The 16,068-nt window shown below is 55.3% G+C and overlaps 1 long non-coding RNA gene across 6 annotated transcripts in view; it reads left to right on the plus strand.

Annotated features, from left to right (window-relative positions):
* LOC140641359 (uncharacterized) overlaps positions 1 to 16,068 on the plus strand; it is a 267,792-nt gene that overhangs the window by 240,805 nt on the left and 10,919 nt on the right. For all 6 annotated transcript variants that reach the window (XR_012037892.1, XR_012037893.1, XR_012037891.1 and 3 more), the window contains one exon: positions 8,887 to 9,003. This is a non-coding gene — a long non-coding RNA (uncharacterized lncRNA). The remainder of the gene's footprint in view (positions 1 to 8,886; positions 9,004 to 16,068) is intronic.

Genomic DNA, 16,068 nt, shown 5'->3' on the forward strand with positions numbered 1-16,068 from the left:
AAATCCTCTACACAATATGCAGTTGAAACGCAGGGAAAATTATCATTCAATTATCACTGAAAAGACAAGGAATGAGAGGCAGAGGCATATAGCAGTGGTCTGGGGTAGTCTTCGTCCTGGGAGAACACTGTGAGACCCCCCTGTGGTGGGGTTGGGTGCTGGTTCTGCTCTCTCGATGCATCACCCACATCCGCAGCAAAAATAGCCGCCAGCTCTGGGGGCTGATAACTCCAGGGGCTGATGTCACGAACATTTTGTACTCAGGGATCTGCAAGTCTTCTGTGTGCTCAACCTGCGGGTCAGGTTCAGGTGACTGTCCTTGCGGGGCTCCGGGTTGAAGAGCATCTGCTGTCTCAGGCACGCTTCTCTGGTGGCCTGTCCCAGAGCGTGTGCTCCAGCTTGTAATTCTGGAAGCGTTTCTCTCATGGTCCTGCCCCCCTGCCCCATCCTGTCTCTGGGCCACTTGGTGCGGTCTTCCTTTACGTTCTTGCCAGTTAATTAATTCTCAGGCCAGCTGTCTTTATTCACTGGGCTTCTGATTTCACTTTTTGTTTCTAGAAATTCTAGTTGATCCCTTTTCGAGTATGCCTGGTCAGTTTTGAAATTTTCTTTGTCCATTGTGTTTAAGCTGATAGGCCCTATTTCATATGCATAATCTGGCCCTTGGGGATCAATTATGCTGCCCTTCCTGCTGACTCTCACTCATAGTGGCTTCTTTCCTTGGATATTTGGTAATTTTCCGTGGTGAGCTCATACTTAACTGATTGTAATCTGCAAGATTCCTGGGGGCCTGGGCTGAGCAGGCATTCTTTCAGAGACATTTCATGAATGATTTCTGTTGGTGTCCAGTGATGCCCCCTACCTGAAATCTTTTGAAGTCTACCTGTCTACTTGGAGCTCCCCAGACTGAGCAGTGGTGTAAGTTCATCCGAGTGAAGGCAGGCTTGGGCCATGTACTCCCATGGGACACTCCCTGGGTATTTCTCCCTCAGAGCCAAGGCTGGAGATGGCCATGTTTCCTGGTGGTCTCCTTTTCCACTGAGTGCACTGGAGGAGGTGTAACTTCCAGAGTCCTAGGCCCAGATAGAGGTACCTCCTTAGATCTCCCCCCTGTTTTGTGAGCCAAAGATTTTCTTTTTCTTTTTCTTTTTCTTTTTCTTTTTCTTTTTCTTTTTCTTTTTATTTTCTTTCTTTTCTTTTTTCTCTTTTCTCTCTTCTCCCAGGGCAGCTGTGGTTTCAGTACTCACAGGGAGCATCTTCAGCTTGAGTTTTTAGCACTGTAGATTTCTCACACCTGTTCCTCCTCCTCTTCCTTCCATCCCTGAATAGCCTTTGCATTTAAATTTATTTTTTTAAAGATTTTATTTATTTATTCATGAGAGACAGAGAGAGAGAGAGAGAGAGAGAGAGGCAGAGACACAGGCAGAGGGAGAAGCAGGGTCCATGCAGGAAGCCTGATGTGGGACTCGATCCCGGGTCTCCAGGATCAGGCCCTGGGCTTAAGGCGGCGCTAAACCGCTGAGCCCCCTGGGCTGCCCGCATTTAAATTTCTATTTATTGTGTCTTACCCAGCATTCTGGATGTTTATGGTGGGAGGGTAGCCTGGTGTGTTACCAGGGGCTGGAGGCCTCCCTCTGCAGTACGCTTATCTCAGTCCTCCCTGGATGTACAGCAGGCCCCGTTTCTTTAGAGCCTAGGGGCTCAGCCCTGGACTCGGCCCTGAACTCCTTCCTTCCAGGAGAAGGAAAAGACCCAATTTCTCTGTATGAGGTTCTTGTCAGAGGGAGGACAGGGCACACAGATACAAGGAGGTAAAGAGGAAATGACCACCATGCACTTATTGAGCACCTACTGTGTGCAAGATCCTGTGTCAGTGCCATGTCTCTATATTTATCATCTTATTTGATCCTCACGGCAACATTTCGAAAGGCTCAGAAGGGTCTAGCGATGTACCAAGATCTTACATCAAGCTGGTAGACTGGGCTGAAAAGCCAAGTCTGCCCTCTTCTCCCTGTCCTGTGCTGCTTTAGAAGACAAGGCACAAGTGGGCCTGACTGTCTGGGCAGGTGCCTGAGAAGCTGTGTGATCCTTCACAAACCACTCTGCATGCCTATGTCTCGGAGCATGTGCGTCGAACCCGATGGTGGGCGCCAGTGAGTAGGGGCTTAGAGTGGATTTCCCCTTCCATTTTCATGATGGCATTAGAAATTCCAAATGAATAGACAAGTAAACCTCTTAAATGGTGTGTGGGGAGGCTGTACTGTATGTGAGAGGAGGGGGCTGTGTTGTGTTTGGGGCCGGAGGGGCTGTCGAGGCACAGTCTTTTCTGGAGCCACTGGGGATCCAAGCATGGATGCTTTGGGTTGAGATACAGGAGGGTGTGTGTGGATGGGCATTTGGCCATGGGGCTGTGCTCCAGACTCCTCACAGATCTAGCTGCTATGGTGTTGGGTCTCCTCCAAATACTCACCTGCCAGGACCCACTGGACCCAGGACTCCTGGTTGTTTGTGTTTTTAATGAAGATTCATTCCCAAGGATGGCAACAGCTTCAGCATACAGGTCTAAACTTAAGTCTTCTCTCCCAACCCAGTGGTGTTTGTTTATACCTTTCCCATTGAGAAGATCCATCCCCCTCTGGGTCTTCACCCTGGCACTGCCCCCAGCCCACAGCCCCCAGCCCCCAGCTCCCATGCAGTTACTGAGCGGTAAGGCTCTAGCCAATGCTAGGGGCAGAGCAGAAAAAAGCCACTCCTCAGGGCACATGGCAGCCCTGTGCTGTGTCCCCGCCACTGTCCCTGTCAGTGGGGGCAGGGGGCTATTGTGCAGGAGGGTGCTCCGGGACAGCTCAGCTGCCCTGTGCAGATCCTGCAGTGACCATGGGCTCCTGAAGGCTTCCTGGCCAAGCTGCCTGCAAGCTGGAACCTCTGTGGTGGGTGGGGGTGGGTGTTCTGGAATGAGAGGGAAACCCCAGAGCAGGGCGGGGAGCAGAGTGATTAGGCAAGTGGACACTGGAGTGAGATAGATCTGGATTCAAGTCCTGGCTCTGTCACTTGCTTGTGACCTCAGGAAAGTTCCTTAACTTCTCAAAGCCTCAGTTTACCCACCTGTGAGAATGTAAGTAACAACAGTGTGTGCCTCTGCGTTGCTGCCGAGGGCCTTCCACACGGGGCCTGATGCGTGGTGAGCAGTCAGGAAATGCTACCTGTGCTCTTCACTGCCATCCATGTTGAAGGGACCTTGGAGTCCATGGCACGGGGTTGTGTTGGCTCTGGTCTGAGTGATGAGAGGAGAGACCAGGTGAAAGAGCCCAATAATTGAGAGTTTTGGTGTAGGAGCTGAGTGGCCAGTTTTGGTGTGATTGTGGCCCTCTAGCCCTGGCAGGAGGCCGTCTAAGCTGGGGAGGCTGACCTGGGGGTTAAATGAGAATGGTGCCTCCCTGCAGCTCCCTCTGGAAACCTAGCAAGTGAAACTCAGTGCTCCCCACTCAGACGGAGTATACTCTGTCCTGACCCCATCCTCAGAGACTCAGCCAGGGAGGCTGTGGTCAGGTACCCGTGCCTCAACGTCACTTGGGTTTGCAGTCCCTCGCTCTTCAGCAGATTTCTGAAGATTTCTCCCCACAGACAGCCCGATGCAGGACTAGATAGATCCCAGGACCCTGGGATCACACCCTGAGCCAAAGGCATCTAGATGCTTAACCACTGAGCCACCCAGGTGCCCCTGCAGCAGATTTTCTCCATGGGCTTCCTGCCTCTTCCCTTGCTACCATCTGGTGCTTTGGGAAGGATTGTCTTCACGAGCATGCACTTCTTTCGGGGTTATGTCTGACAGCACATAAGGAGCAAAGAGAATGGAGGGTAATCATGACTGGCATGGAATGGTCTCCTTCTTTCCTCTAGAGTCATGACTGAGCTTTGTGACGACACTTTTTTTTCCCTCTGTTGCTTTCTTCAATCCTCTCTGGTTCCATGTCTGTGTTCCAGAGAGCAGAAGCTCCCAGAAAGGTGAATGCCAGCCAAGAGAGGAGTTTTGAATGCTGTTAGGGAATGTGGAGACCTCATTCCACATTCATGACTGTATAGAAAGCCCCAAATGGTCGTGGGATCTGTGAGCTTTTTTCAGAAATTCCTTTGGCTTTGGTGTGCTCAGGGTAAGCACTAAACCACCATCTTCACTGCAGCTTACGGAGGTGAACCTACAACTGGCCTTGGGCTTTGTTGAGAGGAACTGTCAGGTTCTGGGGATGGATGAGGGTGGAAGTAGATGGCTTTGGGGTTTTGCTTTCTGTAAGGCCTCAGGAGTCTTCCATGGACAGGCCAGCCTTTGCCCATAGAGGGCCTCCTCCTGGGACCTGATGATCTGCACATCCCTGGACTTTCTAACAACTTAGGAAAACAAATGAGCTCTTTATCCGAAGAGAAATTTGGCACAGTTATCCTGGGATTTAGGCACTTCACGGCTGTTATAAAGGAGGTTGAGGTAAAGATAAGGCGGCAGACAGACCAAGACAATGCTGCTTAATTCTCTGGAGCAGACACCCTCTACACCTAGGCCTGTTTCCCTATCTGCTACCTACACATTCCCCGTGGGTCCATCCACTTCTGATTCATACCATTGTTGGATTCCAGGCTTGAACATTGCTCCAGGCCCAAGCTTTGCATGACTTTACACTGAGGAGTCCTCCATCCATTCAGAAACAAAGAGAAAGTATAATGTGAATAATTGAGAGAAATTCTCTTAGAAAGTTAAGGATTCCACAAAGGTGGTGAGCAGAGAGTCCTCAGAATTTGCAGGGAGATACCACCTGTCCAGATAATTCCATACCAGGATGTGGCAGAGGATGAGAACCCTTTGAAGCAGACGCCAGGCAGCCTTGGCTCCCCGCGGTCCCTCCCCGCCCCAGCCCTCCCTGAGCGCACAGCCAGAGGGCTCCCATCCACCTGGCCTCCACGGGCTGGCGTGCTACAGGGACTGGCTCCTCAGAAACCACAATTAATAACCGCCCCTGCACCGAGGGCTTGGTCTCCTGCAGCAGATAATAAATTGGCGCCATGCACTGAACCAATTCCCCGAAGCACTGCAAGCATTGTAATACTACCTACCGCCTCTCTGCCATCACTAACTTGGAGGAAGAAACAACACTCAACCATGGTGCTGGAATTAAAGTAATTCCTTTGTAAATGGGCTAAGTACAAAATTCTAGGTAGACTTCTTGACTCTTAAGGTTTTCTCACTGGGCCTGCAGTGCTTTGCATTCCAATGTTGATGTTTATGGCCTGGAGTCTAAAAGAGCCAGGAGTGAACCCTAGCTCTGAGTCTCTGTCTCTCTGAGTCTCTGTCTCCCATGTGACCTTGAGTATGTCATTTAACTTTCTCATTTCCCTTGTTCTCAGAAAGGAGAGAACGGGATCTTCCCCGTAGAGCTGTTAGGTCACTAAGGTACCTTTATTGAGTACTTGCTGTATGTAGGGCACATGGACTGGGTCATTTAATATTTTTGGTAACCTCGTGGTGGGAGGAGATGTGTAAGGGGTTGTGTTGTCCCTATTTTATAGATAAGTTGTAGGCTCAGAGAAGCCAAGTGACACACCTGGGACCGCAGTTGATAAGCGGCACAGCTGGGACTCGAATTCAGAAGTTGACTCGAATGTCCTCTCTCCTAACCCCTGAGGTAATGCCTGCCCTTAGTAGGGCTTGCACCTCGTAGGTACTCAGTCAGTCCAAATGAAGGAACAAAGAGAAGAGAGCTGCGTGTGTTGACTGTGTAGCAGGCTCCGAGGAGCGTGTCGGGCCTCAGGCACGAACCCTGGATTCATGTGAACTGGGCGGGCTGCGGGCAGGCAGGCGGCCTCCCTGGGGACTGTCCCGGGGCGAGGCTGGGCAGGAGAAGGCCCTCGGGGTGCCCGAGCGGTCTCTTCCTCCTCCTCCTGGGCGGGCAGGCATCTCTGGAGTTTGAGCCCAGATCCTGGATCCTGGGGGCGGGCGCAGAGTCGCTATAGATTTTAAGGAGCCCGTTCAAAGCAGAAAGGACGCTCTCTCCAGAATGAAGGGCAGCGTGAGTGTCGGGGCCAAAGGAGGACGGTTGAGAATTCCCAGTAAAACTTTACAGCTTCCGCGTTTCTGCTCCTCTAAGTCTTCCCATGAAAAGCGTGCATCTGGGGGGCCGTCTCGGGGGAGCGAGGGCAGGAGCCACCAGTAGCCCGGCCGGGCCGTGCTTTCCGGAGTCATTAGTGCCCCTGCGGCCTGCGAGGGGGGCCAGGCTGCGGCGGCGGAGGAGCGGCCTTGCCCGCGGGGTGAGGGGGGGGGTGCCCCGACGCTGCCCGCAGGCCGCCGCCTGCATCTGGGCAGGGGAAGCTCCGCTCTTGTCCTTTTTATGCGTATTGACTTAGTGGAGTGCAAACATGTTAAAAGTTCACTTTCTCCTTTATAGGAGTCTATAAAAAGGCTCTTAAACGGGAGTCCTAGGGCTTGAGCAAGACAAGTGTGGGACCGGGCCTTGGGAGGGCGCAGTCCATCCCCCTGCCTTGAGCCCAGAGGTGTGAGCCTGTTGCGGATGTTGCTTCAGCCTGAAGTCTGGGAGCCCCGGCTTGGCTGGGCCCCCGCGGTGCGTCGCGCCAGAGGCAGAGGGCTCCGGATGTGGGAGCTGCCCGCGCCTTCTGCTTCGGTGAGTCCCTGGTGAAGCCGGCTGGCCTGCGTGGCCCTCTGCGGTGTGAGAGCAAGGGACTCGGCCCTGCGCAGGGCTTGTGGGGGCGCCTGAGATCCTGGGGTCTCTAAGCAAGCACGGGAGAGGAGATGTCCCTTGTCCCCAGGGTCTGGCTAACTGAGCTTTGTGATAGGCGTCCCCGTGGCTTAGACCCGGGGATGGCCTGCGGGGGAGAGGGAGAGGGTGGAGGAGTCAGACCTCTGGTGCCCTTGTGTGGCCTTTGGGGCCGCAGAGCCCACAGCACCCCCCGTCCGTGTAAAATGCTCCTTTTATTTATTTATTTTTAAGATTCATTTTTTTCATGAGAGACAGAGAGTTAGAGACACAGGCAGAGGGAGAAGCAGGTCTATGCAGGGAGCCCAATGTGGGACTCGATCCCGGGCCTTCAGGATCACACCCTGGGTCGTAGGCAGGCGCTAAACTACTGAGCCACTCAGGGATCCCCTAAAATGCTCCCTTTAAAGAGTGACTAGGTAATGAGGTGATGAGCCCAGGGGGCAAGCCTTGGGAGGCAGCTTGCTGGCTTTGGGAAATTGCTTTTGCTGCTCAGCCCTTAGTTTCTCCATCTGTCAAGTTAGAGGCTGGTCCCTACCCCACCTGCTTGCCTCTCGGGGTTGTCACGAAGCTGCAGGGTAAGAGAGGCACTGGGGAATGGTGGAAGAGCTGCTTTGTGGCCCAGGGGGGCCTGACTTGTAGAAGGTGACCCTGGCACCGAGTTCAGCACCTGGCATTCCTTTGTTCAGTGAGTGACTAACAGGTTAATGAATGAACATGCTATGCTGGTGCTCATTCCAAGGGCCCGGCCCATCACTCTGTCCCGCTCACTGTGTCTAAGTGTAACCCATAGCTGTGGCTTCAGGCAGGAACACGTGAGCTGGTCCTGCTTGCTCACAAGCACACTCCCTGGGGCGTCCCACTGATACCTGCTGTCCCTTTTGGCTCCACTGACCTGACACCTGCATAGGACTGTGCTCTCTGAAGGGAGTTTGGCAGCACAGCTGGGATCACCATCCACTATCTCCCACATGGTTCCTAGGCCCAGTGAGCAGGTCCCTCTGGGCACTGGGGGTAGTAGTTGGGGTGAGGGCAACCCCCGTGTCCAGCAGGAGCCTTCGCAGGCCTGTCCTGCATAAGCAGTTCCACATAGCAACCAAGGACGAGAGTGAGCCTCAGCCCAGCCTTGAAAGATCTGAGCTTTCCTGAGAGCAGGAAGTGTTCAAAGCTAAGGTAAAGGCAGAAGGGGGACAGATTCTGGAAAGAACAGTCAACCCTCTGGATGCAAATCTAGTTGAAGCACAGGACAAGGTTCACATGGGTTCTGCACCTGAGGGGCAGGCTGGCTTTGAAGCCGAGCTGGGCCGGCCTCTACCTTGCTTTAATTCTTTAGTCTCCCTGACTCCATTTTGTCATGAGTAAGGTAGGGACATGCCACCAACTGTAGAGTATTTGGGGGGAATTCAATTAACATGAGGCAGCCAGTGCAGTGCCTGGAACACAGAAATAATCAGTGCATGAATAGTACTGTTTCTACCACCATGATTATCAGTCACTGTATCACAGTCGGTAGCCTGGAACCACTTGCTGGTGGAGATGTCCCCGCCATGGTGTTTGCTCCATATGCTAAATTAAATGATATGAAAAGCTTGGAGTGTCGCTCTGGAGAGCTCCACGGAGATACTAAAGAACAGTGTTGATCAAAACAGTAGCCACTAACCACATGTGCCTACAGAACACTTAAAATGTGACGAGTGAAAACGAGGAACTGAATTTTCAATGTTACTTAATTTAAATGGTGCTATGTGGTTAATAGCTATCCTATTGGACAGCACAGTTCTAGAAGGTTCCCTGCAAACCAGACATTGCCTGACTCCTCTCTGAGCTATGTTAGCTCCAGATGGAGAAGGGTTTGTCAATAATTCCAGCATCTTCAGCTATATACCGTAAAGGTTGGGTTAGAATTGCACGTGGTATTGATATGCACCTGGCCGGGTCCCCTTGAAACTTGGCCTGCGTAGAGATGAGCTGGCCGACTCTCAAACGATGACCACGGTCAGAATCTGGATTTGAGCCGTGGCAGGTACGCGGCTTCTCACCTTTATGGGAATCGGAGCGCTAGAAAGAAAGGGTTCACATTTCTTAAAATATTTGTCCCTGACACTGTACTGGCAACTCTGTTTTACAGACAAGGAGACCACACCCTCAAGAGATGGGGTGACTTGCCTAGCCCCTCATCCCCTCCGCATTCCTCAGACCACAGAGCCAGAGAACCTGCCAGGTTTCGAGCGGACAAGATGCCAAGGTACAGCTCAAGGTCACGGGCTCCAGAGCAGTGTTTCCCCGCCGGGCCGGGAACGCCTGCCCATTTGATAGCTGGGAGAATGGAGGCTCGGAGGGGCCGGGGAAGCTGCCCAGGTCCCACGGCGAGCTGGTCAGTCTTTCGGGGTTGGGGGCAGAGCAGGACGGGGCTCGGGGCGCGGGGCCCTGGGCCTGCCTGTCCGTCCGAGCGGACGGGCCACCCCGAGGGCCTCGCCCACCGACCTGGAGCTCGGGCGCCCGAGGGGGTGGTCCCGCCGGCGGCCGGGGGTGCGGCCGGTGGCCTTAATGGGCACATTGTCCCCCCAGGGCCGAGAGCGCCCCCGGCCACTTCCTCAGCCGCGGCGCTGGATGAGCTCATGTCTGCGGCTGCGGGCGGCGCGGGGCGGCCGGGCGGGCGGCGGGAGGCGGCGGAGCGCGGGCTGGGGCCTGGGGCCTGGGGCCTGGGGCCTGAAGCAGAACCTTGTAATGAGCGACGCCGGCTGGATTTATGGGGCTGCGCACGTGCGCCTGCCTTCCTGCGAGGGCCTCCGCGTGAGAACAAAAACAAGCCCTGGCCCAGGCCCGGCGCGACTGGGTCTTAGCAAGAGCCCACTAATTACGGGAAGGCCCGGCCAGGTCCCCGGCCTGGCCTGCGGAGGCGCAGAGGCCCAGCGGGAGGCCCGAGGCCGCCTCCTCGCTGCTCCCCATCTGTGAAACGGGGGCAGGGCACCCTCTGGGCCACGACCAACAGGAGCTGATGTCACAGGTACCTGCTCCTGCTTCTGTCTCCTGGTTCTTTTTTTTTTTTTTTTCTTTAAATGTTTTGTTTATTTATTCATGAGAGACACAGGCAGAGGGAGTTGCAGGCTCCATGCAGGGAGCTGGATGTGGGACTCGATCCCGGGACCCCGGGATCACACCCTGGGCCGAAGGCAGATGCTCAACCACTGAGCCACCCAGGCGCCTCTGCATCCTGGTTCTGACAGGTTCTGCTGAGTGGCCTGGCCAAGTAACTCCACCTCTCTGAGCCTCACCGCCTCCCTCACCTTCGAAAGTGGGGTGATAATGTTCATTTTGCAGGGTCTTGAGAAGGATTTGACAGGAGAATGCACATCAACCCCCTCGTGTGCCATGTACTCACACCATTGCCACCCCTCAGTGCACAGTCCCACCTGGCTGTGTGGCTCCTGTTGTCTTCCTACCCAAGCATGGAAGTGGCAGACGGGTTCTTGAAGGCCCCGTGTCATTATGATTCTGCACCTGTGCTGTGCGGGCAGCTGAGGGCCAGACACACACCGTGTCGGGGGCACGTTGAAGACACATGGGGTCCACGTGTCCCTTGTCATCTTTGTGCTGGTAGAAGAGGCTGACAGTACCAGAAGCCGGGCCTGGGACTGAACGAGTGGCAGGACTTGGCCTTCCTGTCCTGGGGCTGGGTCTGTGAGAAGAGGATTCCTGACTCAGGCTTGTGTGCTGGGCCATCAGGAAATGATACCTGCCCTGTGGCCAGTGCCCTTGCCTGGAACCTTTGTGCGTCCAGGCTCCCTGGCATGCAGGCAAGGAGCTCTCCACTGCAATACCTCAGAGGTCTCTCCTGGAAGCATTTTCTACCATTTTCCCTGTTTATTGATATCGTGGATTTAGCATCTAGCCAGAAAGTTCCTTTCTTTTTCCTTTTCTTGTTCCTTTCCCTTTTCAAATCAAGAGCCAAAGAAAGCAGAAACACCAGATACCATGAGATCCAGGCTGTGGTTAGCAGTGCAGCAAGAGGGTGCTGAGCTGGGGCCTGGTGCCAACGTCAGGCTTCACTCTGAAGCCACCGTGTGCCCACATGAAGCGAGAGATCCAGCGCGGTGGTGCCCCTGGCTGATGTGTGTTGGGCTGGAGGGTCTGCAGCAATCACACCCTCCCCAGTCTTCCCACTGCCTTCTCTGAGTCGAGCACTCTGCCTGGTGAGTAGCCTTTGTGGTCCTGGTGGACTCAGCTGGAGCGGTGATCCATGTAACCACTGAGGAGGTGCCCCTTCCTGCCATCAGCCCTCAGGGTGAGGCCTGAGGGTGCCGTGAAATGCAAAGGCATTTGGTTGAGCATCTGCCTCCTGGCCTCACGGAGGGCAGGATTTCCTTCGCTCACTCACTGCTGCATGCCCAGGGCCATGGATAGTGCTGGGCCCAGAGTGCGCAGGGGTTCTGTGCAAATGAGTGATACTCCTTGTGTGATGGGGAGACAGCTCTGTCAGTGCAGGACAGCGTCTACTCGGCATAGGGCTGTGGCTGGTGGGTGTGCAGAGTGCACCGAGAGAGGGCACCTTGCCCAGACAGTGATGGAGTCCAGGAAAGCTTCCTGGAGGAGGCAGCACGGAGGTCGAAGAGCTGAGACCTGAAGAGTTGAGCAGGATTACAGGTGAAAGGTAGCAGTGGCGTGTTCCAGGCTGTGGAGGTGGCGTGCACGAAGTCCTGAGAGCGAGATAAGAGTGGCATAAACAGAATCTGTACCAGTGGAAAGGGGCGGAGGTGGGAAGGTGAGGCGGTGGAGGCTGAGCAGCCTCCCTCGGAGCCCAGGCCCACGTCACCTTCACGGGGCAGCATCTAAACTTCCACGGGTCCCTCTTTTCCTATCCGTTCTGCAGCTGGAGGCGCTGTGCTGTCACCCTGGGGCACAGCAAGGGCTGAGGGGGCCGGGCCTGGGCCGTGTCTTGCAGGCTGTGGAGGGGCCGAGGGGGTGATGGTTTGGGGTGCTGCCCTCCTCACAGCCCTGGGCTGCCAGCTGGGGCCGCTTGAGGCCAAGGAGGCTTCAGGCCAGGGCCCCCTGCCAAGCGGGGTCCCTGGGGTGTCCATCACCCCAAGGGCAGTCGTGGCATCGCCCCGCTCGCTGGTGTCCACCCGCATCGGCGGCCGCTGACGGCCGGGAGGGGTTCCTCACTGTCAGCTGCGCCCTGGCCGGACGTGCGGCGGCCGGGTGCTCTCCCTCCTGGGCTCCGGGGGCGCCCCGAGGTGGGCGCTGCGGGCAGGGCCTCCGGGGGCCCTATTGAGGGCTGCTGGGTCCAATTAGGCGGGCCGGCGCCGGTGACTGACAGCTCGTTACCCCGCTGCCACGTGGGGAGCGGAGAGTTGGGGCCTGCCTGGGGCGCAGGAGGGGTGGGGCGCAGGGGGCGCCGAGCCGGCAGCTGGCCCAGTCGCGTGTGGGGCTGGACCCGAGTCGCCTGCCAGGGCTGGTGGCCGGGATGCTCCCTCTCGGGCTGGGCCACCCGGTGCTGTGGCCCTGGGTCTGGCTCCCAGGCGTTGGACAAGATTTGGAGGGTGTCGCTGTGGGCCTCTGATCTCTCCGCGCTCAGTGAAGCCACGGCAGTGACCTTGGCCTTGTGACGTTGGCACAGTTTCCGGGGTAATGTGAGGCCTCTTCCCCTGGGGTTACACTCCCTGTGGCACGTGCTCTGGGGCCCGTCACAGCCCCCCGTCCTCTTTGGGTGCAGGGCCCCAGCAGACCTCGGGGCTGCCCCTGTAAGCGCGCTCAATGGGGCTGTTAGCAAAGGTCTGCGTTTACACAGCAAAACCGGCTTCTTGGAGGAGAAATTTCAGCAGCTTTGTGGGAGACAGAGTCCGGGATGCTTCACGATGGGTGTTTACCTGCACGCCCCGCATTCTGCACTCCGCTGACGGGGCTCCAGAGTCTCATGGATGTGTGTGGGCGACTGTGTGTGTGAGAGAGTGTGGGTGTCAGGAGTGGGGGGCGCGGGCCGTGAGGAGGATAGCGCCGTCCGTGGAGAGAGCATTCGTGAAGCACTCTCTTTCTCTTTCTCTTTCTCGAGTTTGACAAAGCAAAGTTGATTTTTAGGGGTCAGGGAAAGGCCAATCTATTTACACACCTTTGCTAAGGAGCCTGGCAGGGCAGTGATGAGGGCCGGGATTAATGAACAGTTTTATTACCTCCCTGTCAGGAGGGTCATGGGATATTATTTTGATATCAGGGGGGCCCCAGAAGCAAACACAACAGGTTGGGTTCCAAATAGAAGACATGCCAGAGGAAAGGGGGCCTCACCCCTGGCCATTGAGCGTTTCCCTTTCTTCTCGGCCGGGGCTGGGCCCAGCACCCTCCTCCCACCCCAGCGCTTTCAGGGGATCCCTCTGAGGGCCGCACCAAAGCCAGCTGCCAAGATAACGTTGGCTGGTGGTGGCGCCGGGCCAGGAAGATCAAACATCGGGTTGCTAGTGAAGGAGGCAGCCCCGCTGTCCCCCTGCCACCGCTGCCTCCCACGGAGGGAGAGCCGGCCTACTCGGGGACTGCCGGCGCGGCCTGAGTGACAGCCAGGAAACTGCCTGATGACCGCCTGTCCCGGCGCCGACTGGCCCCCCTGAGTCGTCACCCTCCGGCCTTGGGAGGGGAGTGGGACGAGGAGGGCGCACCTGGACAAGAGGCGCAAATGGCTGCACATCTCTCGTTTTCTTGTCTTCGCTTCTCGCCTCTTCTGTGACCAAACCCGGCCTCCGGACCCCGAGCGGCAAGGAGGAGTTCTGACAGCTAAACCCAGGCCCTGACAGACGGCTCCGCAGCCCAGGGATGGGGCCGAGCAGAGGCCAGGGCTGAGGTGCTGGCCTGGTGGCTGGTGGGGTCCAGGCCTGGGCTTGCAGACCCCAGCAGACGCCGTAGCTCCCCTCGTTGGGGCTGCCGTGCCTGTGTGCCATCTGGCCACTGCCACCTATCGCCTGGAAGATGGCAGCCTGTCCTCTGAAGTCCAGGTCTGTGTCACCTGCACACGCCCCTCCCTGCACACGAGCCGTGAGCACAGCTCTGTCCTGAATCCCTGCCCGGCTAGCAAGCAAGGCTCCGGGTCTCCCGGCCTGCTGGACGGGGGCACTGTCCCATCTGCCTTTGCAAGAGGCCTAGTAAGTTCCCAGGAAATCTCACCGGCCCCTGGGTTGCTGTGAATAGCTGTCCTCCAACACGTTCTGCTGCCAGGGCTGGCCACACGGGGCCTATCAGCGAACAGGCAAGACGGCCTGGCTAACGAGCAAAAATTAGGGGTGCGTACCAAAGGAGAGGCTACCTCTGGGGGCTCGGATAACAGAACAGGGGAGCCAACCAAAGACTTTGGGGGCTACGTCTCACCTAGAGAGGAGAGTTGTACTTTTGTCATCTGTAAGATAGGACAAGCATCAGCATCACAAGGTTGTGGCGGGAAGTAGCTGGTGTGGAGGACCAGTGCGTGTGGCGTGCGGGCACGCGCGGCAGTGACTGCAGCCACTTTGGCGCCACGTGCGATCTCAGATGGAGGAGGCAGAGGGAGCCGGCTGCAGGACGCAGGGCGGAGGCCAGCCGCCGAGGGCAAGTTGGAGGCTGACGTCTGCCTGGTGCCACCACCAGCCCACAGGGCTGCACGGCCCCCAGGGTATGGAATCGGTTCACTTTTGGCAAACCTCACGGCCTGCCAGCCAGTCTTTGGAATAGAGGCACGTGTACATTCCTAGTTTCCCTCGCAGTTGCACCAACTTTTCTTTAAAGTAATAAGCTGTTTTCTTTTTCCCCTGTAAACATGAGGCTGACATCAGAGAACAAATTTTGATCCTGGTTTTAAAAGCTAACTGGGTGGTTTAGACATGATGGGAATCCCAGGCAGTTGGCTGGCTCGCTTTCCTCCGTTCCACTGAAAAGAATTTCTTCAATGAGCCCACATCTCAGGGGCGAGATGCACTTTGGATTAGTGAAAGTTTAGAAACATTTAGGTGATTATGGTAAATAATTCACACAAATCCTGACAAATGCAACTTACTCTTTTGTGCAGAGGGAAGAGCAGAAACCAGCCCCCCTTCCTCTATCTGCTTCCCAGTCCCTTTAGCACCATCTAGTGGAGGACCCCTGCTAAACGCGGGATTTGCTTCTGTGGTACCTTCTCATGGTTGAGCAAACGCAATTCACCTAGAAGCCCTTTTTTTTAAAATATTTTTTTCTTTATTTATTTATGATAGTCACACACACACAGAGAGAGAGAGAGGCAGAGACATAGGCAGAGGGAGAAGCAGGCTCCATGCACCGGGAGCCCGACGTGGGATTCGATCCCGGGTCTCCAGGATCGCGCCCTGGGCCAAAGGCAGGCGCCAAACCGCTGCGCCACCCAGGGATCCCTAGAAGCCCTTTTTTAATTATTGAAGTTCAATTTGCCAACATAACCCAGTGCTCATCCCATCAAGGGCCCGTCACCCAGTCACCCCATCCTCCCGCCCAACTCCCCTCCCACCACTCCTTGTTCGTTTCCCAGAGTTAGGAGTCTTCATGTTCTCTCTCCCTCTCTAATTTTTTCCCATTCATTTTCCCTCCTTCCCCCTATAATCCCTTTCACTATTTCTTCTATTCCCTGAATGAATGAAACCATATAATATTGTCCTTCTCGACTGACTTACTTCACTCAGCATAATACCCTCCAGTTCCATCCAGGTCAAAGCAAATGGTGGGAATTCATCCTTGCTGATGGCTAGAAGCCTTTTAGCCCTGGTTTCATTCTGTGTTTTGGTCTCCAAGTTAGAAATAACCACCATGGCGACCTGGATTCTCTTTTGCTGCTGATTAGAGTGAGCCCTGGATCTCAGTGGTCAGCATCTCTGCACTTGAATCTGGTTGTGCTTCCTAGCTGTGAGATCACTGGCAAGTCGCATAGTTTCTCCCAGCCTCAGTGTTCTCAGCTGTAAAATGGCTCTGATAACAGGGACTACCCCTAGAACCATCCCTAGGACAGAATGGAAGGATGTCTGTAGGGGCTCAAGACAGTGCGTGGCTCATAGTAAAGGCCGCTCTTTCCAGCTACCAGTAGCGCTGCTCATCACCCTGCACGCCGCGGATTCTACCTGTAGAAACAACGTTCTTGGGTGAATGGCTTTGTCTGCCCACGCAAACAATGTGAAGGTCTTACTTATGAAGTGATGACTTTTTAAGATGCATCTTCTTGAATACACCATGATAAATTACAGACATTACTATTATTGTTGCTAAATTCTCATCAAGAAGTAGGAAATGTAGACTCTGTAGAAATCTTGGGGAAGAAAGCTAAAAGCTTTAATAACACCCTACTTTTAGGAGA

The sequence above is a fragment of the Canis lupus genome, chromosome 10 (assembly GCF_048164855.1).
Source record: "Canis lupus baileyi chromosome 10, mCanLup2.hap1, whole genome shotgun sequence".
Lineage (NCBI taxonomy): Eukaryota > Metazoa > Chordata > Mammalia > Carnivora > Canidae > Canis > Canis lupus.